We start from the raw sequence: 10,632 nt of genomic DNA on the forward strand, positions 1-10,632 counted from the left end.
ATCCTGCATGTCAGCAGCTAGCCAGCCGCCCACACACCGAGATCCTGACTCGGCGCTCCCTCCCCAGCCAGCAGCCCCCAGGAGCGCGGCCGGAGGAGGAGGAAGGGCTTTCCCCTGGCTTGCCCAGCGCCTGGGGCACGCGAGGCTTCAGAGGGGCTTGAGGGAGCGGGATCCCTGTCAGGTTGGGGAAGGAAAGAACAGGTTAGATCCGAACGCTGTTCTGCTGCCCCTGCTTGTACGCATTAATGACCAGAGGGAGCCCAGTGGAAATTTCCGGGGTACTTGATAGCTGGAATCCTCTGCGGAATTCACTTTATCCTGCTAAAGGGCGCACGGGGGTCTACCACAATTTTTCCTGAAAGGGAGAGTGAATTCAGAGTCTCCCTCAGTCCCCCATCCTGGGCTTCCTTCCTATGGTTCTTGTCTTGCAGAAGGCATTTTTCTCTTGGGAGGGAGGCCCTCTCTGCTGCAGCAACCCCCTAAAGGCTCTGCTTCACCAGACTTGGGGTAGAGGGACTAGGAGAAGGAAAAATGATTGTCCCCTTGCGCAGAGGAGAGGTTTGCTTGGGGGTCTGTGAGGAGGGCGAAGCATGAGAACCAGAGTCCTAGCTTCTGGATCAAAATCCAGATGCTTGAAAAGATAGCATCTACCTGTCTCTGGAAATTCCTTTGGTCTTCCCTGAGGGGCTCTTAGTAAGAAGCATCTAGAATGTCAAAGGTGCCCAAAGTGCCAGTTTGGAAGCATCCAGGCCCATTACAGGGCCTGTAAATATGAGGCTTGCTTGGCACTGGAAATACTGAAGCTAGGCCCAAGCAAGAAATTCCCCACCACTTTGCAGATTTTTTTGTTTCTGTTGTTTTTAAATAATCATTGTGTTAAATTGATGCATTGAATGAAAATTGTGGTAGATTGGAATCATTCATCAAGGAAGAAATTGTGGAATTCCCTTGCCTCTCTGCCTGGAATAGGAGTACATTCCTGATTGAAGGCAGGCAGAATATTGCTTTGACCTGGCATGTCCAAAGCCAGCAGGCCCTGGCCAAAGAAAACCACTTTGCAGATTTTTGTGCTTTCTGCTGCAGTGTACCTGAGCTTCCAAACACTACACCTCAGTAGAGAATCCCAGACCACACCAGCTGCAACCACCCATCCTCCAGGCAGCCTTCTGCCTCTGGGCTCACTCTTCTGGAGCCTGGTTTGTGGGTTCCAAACAGTAGGGTACTGATAGCAGGATGGGTGGACTCTAGACTCACCCCATTTTATAGGGAGGAGACCCAGGAGAAATGGATAGCAAGAGAGATGAAACATGTTGTGCAGAGAAGGAACCCAGAATCCTGACAGTGTGACCAGACTCTGCGTCATTGGAGATAGCAAGATAAAGCTATGCTGATCTTTGCTGGGAGGTTTACACAGCCTGTGGTGTGAGGTGAATTGTCATCCAACACCCCAGCCCAACTCAGCAACACACTCACCCATGCACGCCATATCCACTTAGTCTCAAACACATCCACACCATGCACACACCCACTCACCTTCCATCAAGACCTGACTTGTCCTGAACAGGACTGGTACTGCGTCACAGAAAGGCCTGCAGACTGGGTGCTGGCTATGTCATGACCAGAATCCAGGTTGCTCTTTCTCTTATGTTTGTTTCTGTCTCTGTCTCTCTGTTTCTTTCTCTTCTCTCTCTCTCTCTCTCTCTCTCTCTCTCTCTCTGCTGGGGATTGAATTCAGGGCTTTGCACATGGTAGGCACATGTTCTACCATGGACCCACACCCCAGCCCATTTCTTTCCTCCAGAAACAGGCTGTAATTCAGGCCTCCTTTCCCTCACATCCTCATAGACCCATTGTCCACTGCTTGTCCAACCTTCTGACAGGCTGTGTGTGTGTGTGTGTGTGTGTACACGCACGCACACACAAGTGTCATTGAGATAAAACATTAACTTTGTTCTTAATGAGCTTCCTAGGCTGAGAGATTGCTCAGAGGCTGGGGCAGAGGGAAAGGAGGGCTTTCTTGCTCACATGTAGGATTGTGTAGGATTGGGGTGGGTGTCATTAGTAGGGATGGGCAGTCCTCCATCCACCATCACCCCCTTACTTCCCTACCAACGTGAAGAGCTGAACCTCCAAGTTTCACACATGCAAGGAGCTGTGCTGTTGAGCTAAAGCACAACCTATTTCCTGGGGGAAGCTCCCTTCAGCAGAGCTCTTTCTCAACCCTGATACCATACCCTTCTCTCTCTCCACTCCATAATTCATGAACCTGCCTGGGCCCCACACAACTATGAATTTATTTATTCAGTTAGTATTTATTAAGCACCTAGGTCTTGAGCTTGGCTCTCATCTCCCATTCTCTTCAGGCTCATGGACACCAACCCCTACCAACTCACACTTCCTATCTCAGCAAACCCCAAGAGTCCTGGGACATTTTACTATCAAAAACATTATGTTAAGATCCTAGAAAGAAGCAAACAAGCTCCCCAATGCCCCTTTATGTACTTGTTTTCTTGTGACTTTACACATGAATGAAGCTCACTGGAAAAGTATCCCTTCTATAGTTCAAATAACTTTTCTACAACCAGCCGGTGTGGGATGCCCTGTGTCCCTTTCCCTTCTTTGCCAAGGTCAAGCAAGACAATTCCAACTCTTTGCAAAATTTAGTGAAAATAAAAATACATTTAGACACTCAACAGCCTCCCTCATGAACCCTTCAGCTCCTTATGAGCCTCCTGGCCTGGCCTATAGTCAACTAGTGCTGCTGTGTATCGTCTCTCACCAAGCCTTGCCCTGGGAAATGCCCAGATACATGCTTTCATGCTGAAGTGTGGAAAGACTGATAGGGCTAAATGTTTTGTTTTTCTCCTGTCCTAGGAGAATTTGTGTTTTATTCAAGAAGATAACCGTGAAGCACTCAAAGCAATCTCTGACTGTGGAATTGGCAGCATAGGTGAGAAATTCTAGAAGGCTGAGGGACCTCCTTGGGTCCCCTAAGCCCCAATTACTAGCTGTAATTTTGGTCCAGCACACCCATGGAAGAGCCCTGACTAGCTCTTCTGGTTCATCTCTATGTAAGACCAAGAGAACTAGATAAGTTTTAAAAGAAAGATATTCTGAGTTCTAAACCTAAGTCCTGACACTAACTAGTTTAGAAGCACCAGTCACTGCCCTTTCAGGACCTTTTTTTTTTCCATTTGCTGAATGAGAAGTTTGGACCAGGTTCCATCCAGGTCTGACATTTGCTTGACTCCCCAAAGGGGTTGGGGGACTCTGATACAGCCTCTAAAGTCCTCAGTCTCTGTATCTGGGCCTAGATGGAATGTTCTGAAGCCAGAGGCTAGGACCTTCTCTAGGCAGGGACTTGGACAGGCTGCATCATGCCCTCTGTCCACAGCAGCCGGCCCGTGGGGGAGGATAGGTACCACTCAGCACATCATCGGTTACATAACCCTCCAGATTAGATGTTGCAAGCAAAGAGCAACAGCAAAACAGCCCATCCTCCATCTTACCCAGGCCTCAACACACACACACACATACACACACACACACACACACACACTCACACACTCTAATAGTTTTTGCATAGTGGTCTTTAGCCATGACCACCATGGGTAGAATTTTTGAAGCCTGCCTTATCTTTTCCCCCTAGAATATATCTCATTGAAGAAAGTCTTTAAGAGAAGACTCTTACCCTTTACACCTGACCAAACAAAGTAGGATCCTTAGCCCCCTCATTACCATCCAGGGCACTCACAACAACACATCAGGCTTCTTTTCTCTGTCCCTCCCTGCTTTCCTCTGCTTTCTGACCTCAGAATGCTGCAAAAAAGCAGCTTTACCTTTAATCCCTTAGAAGGAAACAATTTGGAGAAATGGATTCAGCTTTCTTTCTGTGGAAGTGGGAGATGCTTTCTGGGTTCATTCCCTTCACTCATCACTTTTGTCCTTGACAGGTCAGTGGGAAACAGGGTAGCGGTCCCTCATATCACCATATGGCATTAGTACTAACTCAGATCTGTTTGGTGTTTTTAAGGGAAAAACAAATAACCTTAAAATGCAACACAAAATATTTCAGTTAAGCTTAAAAGATGCCTTTCCCAGCTATGAAGATGTGAGACCTCAGTATGGATCACTAAGGGGTGGTGGATTTGTCCTGCCTGGCTGCTTTTCAAGCTAAGCTCAGCATTCATGCCTCTGAATAAGTTTTGGTGCCCATTGTGCAGAGGCAGAATAAATGAGAAAGAGGCACATGTGAAAAGGTGGCCTGGCAGAATAGAAAGAATCTTGAATGTGGATTCTACTCTAGTGCTGCTGTCTGCCACCAGATGAGCCTCCTGTCTTTTCTGGGTCCTGCTTTCTTTATGCCAAAATACTGGCATGTATTGAGCACTTACTATGTGCTCAGAACAGTGCTAAAAAGTGATAATATCTAATTTTTGAACTTTAAAACAATCCTTTAAAGTAAATATTATCTTTCATTTTATATATTAAAAAACAGGCTTAAAGGAAGGCAATAATGAATGTAAAGACTCACAGCTGGTAGATGGTGAAACAGGATTCTTCCCCAGGTGTGTCTTTCCCAAAGCTCATGTTCTGACTATCTAGATCTTGAACATTCTGTGACTCTATGATTTCCAGAATCTCCTTTCAGTCAAAAAGTCCAGCTTCTTCCTCACCTTACTCCTGATTCCCTTTCTTTTGGTTAATGCCCTCATCACTTGAAATGAAGATGACCATCCCTTTGCTCTATGGAAACAAGAAACCCTTTGCCACTTCTGTGGGAACCTGTGCATCGTGCTTTTCCAGAAGCAGAGGAAGAAGTTGCTGCAATGGCCCAAACCTTGGAAATTCTGCCAGATGGCCTCACATTTGGGAATCTGCCAGCTGCAAAATGAAAGTGTCCCCTAACTAAACTGCTGTTACCCTGTGTCCAGAGCTGCCAAGAATATGTTTGAACCCCAGTGGGAAAAAAATGTTTGGGCTCCCCAATAAGAAGAAGTCTAAAAATCTTTACATGGGATTTAAATTCAAGAGTTGAGCCTCTTGCCAGACCCTGGCTCAGCTGTTTGGCTCAGCTTGCTCCTCCTTTTTCATATCACCCTCATTTTCTTTCCTTTTCCACCCAGGCCTGACCCCATCTGCCCCCCACCTTTTTTTCTTTTTTCTTTCTTTTTTTTAATGTGTTAAAGTTGTTTTAATACTAGAACTTTCCTATTTTATATTAGTGCTACTTTTAAAGACAGCTATTAAACCATAGGACATACCTCACCTCCACCTTTTTTTTTTTTTTTTTTCTTTTTGCATAAGTGACCTTTGAAACTCAGGCTGCACAGATAGATATTTGCTGAATCAGCAGGACCAATTGCTATTCCTCTCTCTTGATTTTGGGCCAAGGGGAAAATGTGCCAGGATGTCTTCGTAAGGCCCTGTGGTGTTGGCTGTGTGAGTCTGGGAAGGGCCTGAGAGTGTGGAAGGAGAAAGATGCGGTGGAGCAAGGCACAGGGCTTTCCCAGGGGCAAAGAAATGACCTGTTTTTCTAAAATTGTGTTCTTTTTGGATGAAGGGAAGGTAAGAACAACATTCCAGGACCTTGGAAAGGTAGGGGACAGCCCATTCATTCTACACCAGCTTCCAGGAATGAGCAAAAAGACACCTACTCCCTCTTCTCAATGAGCCTTCATTCTGGCCCCATTTTCCAACTTATTGAATAGGAGTCCTCTCCCTTGTGAGGGTAGGAGAAGACAAAAAAAGGATAAGCAGATTGGTGAGGCTTGGCTGTATAATGCTTCCTCAGGCCTTCTAGACACAAGATAGATTCCCTGTGTGCTGAGGCTTTCCAGGTCAGGAGGGTACAAGAGGTGGGGGACTGTACCATCAGAGGATGGAATGATATCCACGTGCAATGCAGACATCTCTAGGATTTGAATCATCTTGGTTGTTTCCTTTCTGGTTATCCTTGACTTTTACTATTTCCTGACATGAACCCTTTCTTAAATCCAACCAAGAATTCTCTGGCTCTGAACCTAATATGTATACACATCTTTCTTATCCTGTGCTGTTCTGATAGAAGGTAGCTTTAGATCACCCCAATATGCTTACACTTGTTTAAATGTTTCCAGATATGTGTCTCATGTGGGTTGAGCAAGGACCACCTGCTTCTTTCCTATTTTTCTACAGCACAGAGTGAAGGGTTTTGAATGGACTGGATACATGATACATTTAGTTGGCTGACTGATAGACCTTCACACTTTCTTAATAGCTTCCAGAATGGACCAGACAGGAACTGCCATCATCAAGCAGACAGGAACTGCCATCTTCAAGCAGACCTCACTCAATAACAACAGAAACACCTGCTGTTCGTGTCTTAGAAAACTCAGGCTAAAAACTACATCCAGCTAAAAGCAAGAGCTCTTTTAGCCATCCCCAGCCTCCAGCCAGCATTAGACCAAGGAGCTCCAAAGATGACTCAAGATTTATTTCATGCAGGGATGGGGGTGTATCTCAGTGATAGAGCACTTGCCTAGCTTGTGCAAGACCCCAGGTGGCATTCCCAGCATCAGAAAAAAATGGATTTATTTCATGATTAAAGGATAAGTGCAGAGAGGAAAGAGACGAACCTGTGTAGCTTAAGTGAAAGTGAAGGATAGAAGGAAGCAAAGTAGAGAGAAAGAATTCAAGGGAAAGAGAAGAAAGGGGAAAAGAATAAGGAGGAAAAACAGAAGAGAGGGAAAAAAGAAAAGTAAGAGGAAGGATATAAAAGGAAGACAAAGGAGGAAGAAAGAAGGCAGGAATTATTAAGCTAAGCCATTCAGACTTTGCAGCCACATTGAGATAGGGAGCTTGGAGTAAAAGCTGAATTTGAAGTATAATATAAGAATCTTATCTAACTTCCAGTAATCACCTGCCTATGGGTGTGGAGACACAGGCAAGTGCTGGTATCCATACTCTAAATGCATGATCGAGTAGGTAGGCAATTGTGCTTAAACAGAGAAGCTGTGGTCACACTGAAGCCAGCAGCTTTAGATAGGGTCATGTGCTTCCATGGCAAGGGGACTTTGCCAGGTCAGGCTGAGGCCTGGCTCCAACCAGGAAAGGGATAATAGTCAGTTCCGTAAATGCTGTGAGCCTTGATTGAAAAAATAAAGAGGAGAAAGCTATGTTTGCTGCTTTCATTAAGAAGCATAAGCAGTGGGGGCCAGAGCTTAGCAAGAGTTGAGAAGCATGCAGAGAAAGAATTTTAACCCCTTGAGGATTTTTCTTTCATAATATTTCTAGGCTCACACACCTCCACATAATTTCTTCCTTAGTCTGACCTCCAATGCCACCCCCTTTGTGTGTCCCTCAGTTGAAGGAGGGAGAGAAGGCAGGTCACATGTTAATGTAGACCAGGTGGCAATTAAATGATTCATTATTTTGTAGTCACAGGTTTTCCAGGGTTTCTGCCTCTCCTGGAATTGAGCAGGAAAGGGAGTTAAGGGGATAACTTCAAACTCTGTGCTGAAATAATGCATCTAACACAGAAACCACCCTCTCTTCAGTCTCCATGCTCAGGACACATTCTTGCTATATAATGAGGCATTGAGGAATGAGAAAATATTTACAGCGAAATTATGATCCAGAGTCCTCTCTGTGATCTCTTCTTCCTGCTTCAGCATGCTTATAGGGAACTGATTCATCAGGGAGCTCCCTGGAGAAATACCAGCCAGAGGGCTTTTGGTTCTGCTCTTCTCCCTGCCTCAACCTATCCATGGAGATCTCTCCCTGCCCGCTGGTCCATCTAGCCCTGCACTCTAGAGAGGGGTGTGAGGAGGTCAAACATCCAGAATGGGGACCAAACACATAGTTAGCAAGGGTGATTCCTTCCCAAGGTTCTAAGGGAAATTTGGGTTGACATCAAGCAAAACAGTGGGAAAAGAAACAGGTGGTCCAAAAGTCATCCCACCAGCCAAGATGTGAATGGTTTCACATCTAGGGGAAGAGAGTTGCAGGGAGGAGGTAATGCAGGCATATCCCTGTTCTCTAAGTCTCTGGGTACTGAGGCCTGGGGACAAGAGGCAGAGCTTGAAGCTCTGGAGAAAGTAAAGAGCTATTGGTGTTATTAACCTCTTAGTGTCTGGCACAACTTCTAAATGAAAGATTTTCAATAACTTCTACTCTCCTCCATCATGCTAAGTATTTCTTATTTTTGTTCCGCTCTCTTGGGAAGCAAAAGCAGGGCAGGGGAGAAGGAAAGATAAGGACATCACATGGTATTGACATGTGAGGCTGGATAGGAAGCCAGGTAAATTCTAAGTCCCTGGCTTCCAAGAAGGAGCATCTGGACATAAGGTGTGAGCTCTCTAGACCACTGTGGGAGCCTCAGAAAAAGTCTTTATGCAAGAAAAAGATATGTCATCAACCCTTCTTGCTCACACGGTCCCCTGAAGAGATGCAAAGAAAGTGGGGGTGCAGTGGGAGAGAAGGGAGACCCCAAATGTCATGAAGAGATGAATCAGGTGAAGAATTAATTATCAGGAAGCTGTGGCTGCCTCCAAGGAGATGGAGTGGAATAGTTCATTTTCCTATATTTGGGGGAAAGGCTGCATAATACCTTGGGAAAATTTTGCCTTTTGCTGAGCCATGGGAATTGAGGAAAAACTGACTTTCTGCTTTTTATGTCAGATAAAGAAATAAAAACCATGAAACTGAGAGGATAAGTGGGCCATTGAGTGAGTTGAAGAAGAAAGTTGTTATTTTCTTGGGGCTTGAATCAAATACTTCAGATCTGTCAAGCCGAATCATTCTAGATCTTTACTCCTTAGATCCCATGATTCTGATCAAATGTATCTTCTGAACTAACATGTCCTGACCCACCTCCTCTAACTTTGCAGCAGTTGGGCCAACAAAATGAGAGGGTTTTGTGTTGGAAGAATGCTGGGAAGAAAATGAGTTTTTAAGGAATACAGTGAATTTTCACAAGTATCCTCCAGAAATAAAGCACACTTGAGACTGAATGAGGGTAAGATTCCTAGGCCTCCTTCCACCTTCCCCCACTCCCAATTCCCTCCATTCCTTTAGTATCATCATCATCAGGGCCAGGTGCTGACCAGGTACTGATTTCCCCAGGGCTGTTCTTCCATGCAGTTATTTCATCACCTGTTTAATCAGAGAGGGAAAGCTGATGTGATCACAGACTTCCTGATACAGAGGAGAAGATATTTTAGCTCCCCTTCATCTTTTCTTCCCACATTCCTAGTTCATGGATCTCATGAGTGAAAAAAGCTTGAGGTTCTAGAACCCCACTGGCGATGGTACCATTCTCTTGGTACCCAATGTGAGATTCCAGTTATCAGCAAATAACCAAGGGGAAATAAGGTTTGAAATCATTAGACATAACAGATTTAAAGAGGCCGCATTAACATAACTACTGTTTTCCAGCTGTCTCCCTCATCATTGTTCCCTTTCCACAACTGCCGACCACTCTGCACAGATATCCTCCTTGAATCAGAGGAAAATTTTGTAACGAGACTGAATCCCCAAGCTATATCAAGAGTCCTTCACTGGCTTGGTGAGTTGTTTCCTTGCACTCTTTTGGCTCTGCAGGGATTTGGAAGAAAGGTGGCCACTCAGATGAGAGCGGAGTAAGCTTCCCTAAATGAGCCACTCCTGGCTTTGACTCCCACTGCATCAGTTAAAGAGCCATCTCGCTCCTCTGGGAAATGCTTTCGCCTACCCTTTATCTCCCCCTGTCTTCAGATCCCCTCTCTTTTCACATCACTCCTGCCTTTCAGCTTTACCTCTACCTCCTGAATTCCTCTCTATTCCAATGCTACTCTATCTGGACCCCATCCCTTTTAAAGCTCTTAAGAAGCCTCTCGGTCAAACCTTTGTGGTTTTTTAAAAAATATTTCACTTTGTTTAAATAATTTTTGTACCCGAACTCTCAAATTTTTTTTCCTAACTTAAATCCTTCGATGGTTCTCTTTTCTTCAGTTTAATCTTCATCACAACCTCCTCCCACTTTTGTCCCTTTTAAGCCCTCCAGTTCCCAACAGCCCAATCACTTAAAATCCATTTCTTTGCTTCTTTGCCCCCAAGATAGTCTGAATAACCCTTTTGCTCCAATATCCATAAAACCTCAAACACTGATATCCCTTCCTTCTTTCCCCCAAATCTCCTTGACACGCTTCTACCCCAAGGCAGCTTCTCATTCCTTCAGTTCACATTACCCTAGTCCTTCAGACTCTTGCGTGCATCCGATTTCCCCCCTGTCTCCTCACACCCACTTGCTTCTCCTCCCAACAGTCCCCATCTCTTCCCCACTCACTCGGGTCTCCTGCTCAGGACGCCCTTGCCGAGGGCGGCGGGGGATTTGTGCTGAAGGAGGGCTCCGGCGGCAGCGCAACAACTCGGGGGACGCTCCTTCTCCTTGTCAGCGACGGCCCCAAGTGTCACCGGGTGCTGGTGGGGTGATTGGGGTGAGTGAGCCCTACTGCTGGGGCCCGCCTGGGGCTGCACCAGAAGCTGTCCGTGGTGCTGAAGCTGTGGCTGCTCGGGCGCGGACTGTGGTGTGGCGGATTGGAGCTGTCCGTGGTTCTGGAGCGGTTCCTGGGCCGCGGCGGGAGCGGTGGCCGGGGGAGCCGGCAACGGGGC

At 46.0% G+C, this 10,632-nt stretch overlaps 2 protein-coding genes across 28 annotated transcripts in view; both read right to left on the reverse strand.

The window, feature by feature from the left end:
- Iqsec3 (IQ motif and Sec7 domain ArfGEF 3) overlaps positions 1-10,356 on the reverse strand; it is a 115,591-nt gene extending 105,235 nt beyond the window's left edge. For all 8 annotated transcript variants that reach the window (XM_048787524.1, XM_048787516.1, XM_048787515.1 and 5 more), the window contains exon 1: positions 10,307-10,356. The gene's annotated coding sequence lies outside the window, so the exon portion shown is untranslated. The remainder of the gene's footprint in view (positions 1-10,306) is intronic.
- Positions 1-10,632, reverse strand: part of Erc1 (ELKS/RAB6-interacting/CAST family member 1) — a 1,605,700-nt gene that overhangs the window by 1,454,583 nt on the left and 140,485 nt on the right. The gene's annotated exons all lie outside the window — the stretch shown is intronic.

The sequence above is a fragment of the Marmota marmota genome, unplaced genomic scaffold, assembly GCF_001458135.2.
Source record: "Marmota marmota marmota unplaced genomic scaffold, marMar, whole genome shotgun sequence".
In the NCBI taxonomy this organism is placed as follows: domain Eukaryota; kingdom Metazoa; phylum Chordata; class Mammalia; order Rodentia; family Sciuridae; genus Marmota; species Marmota marmota.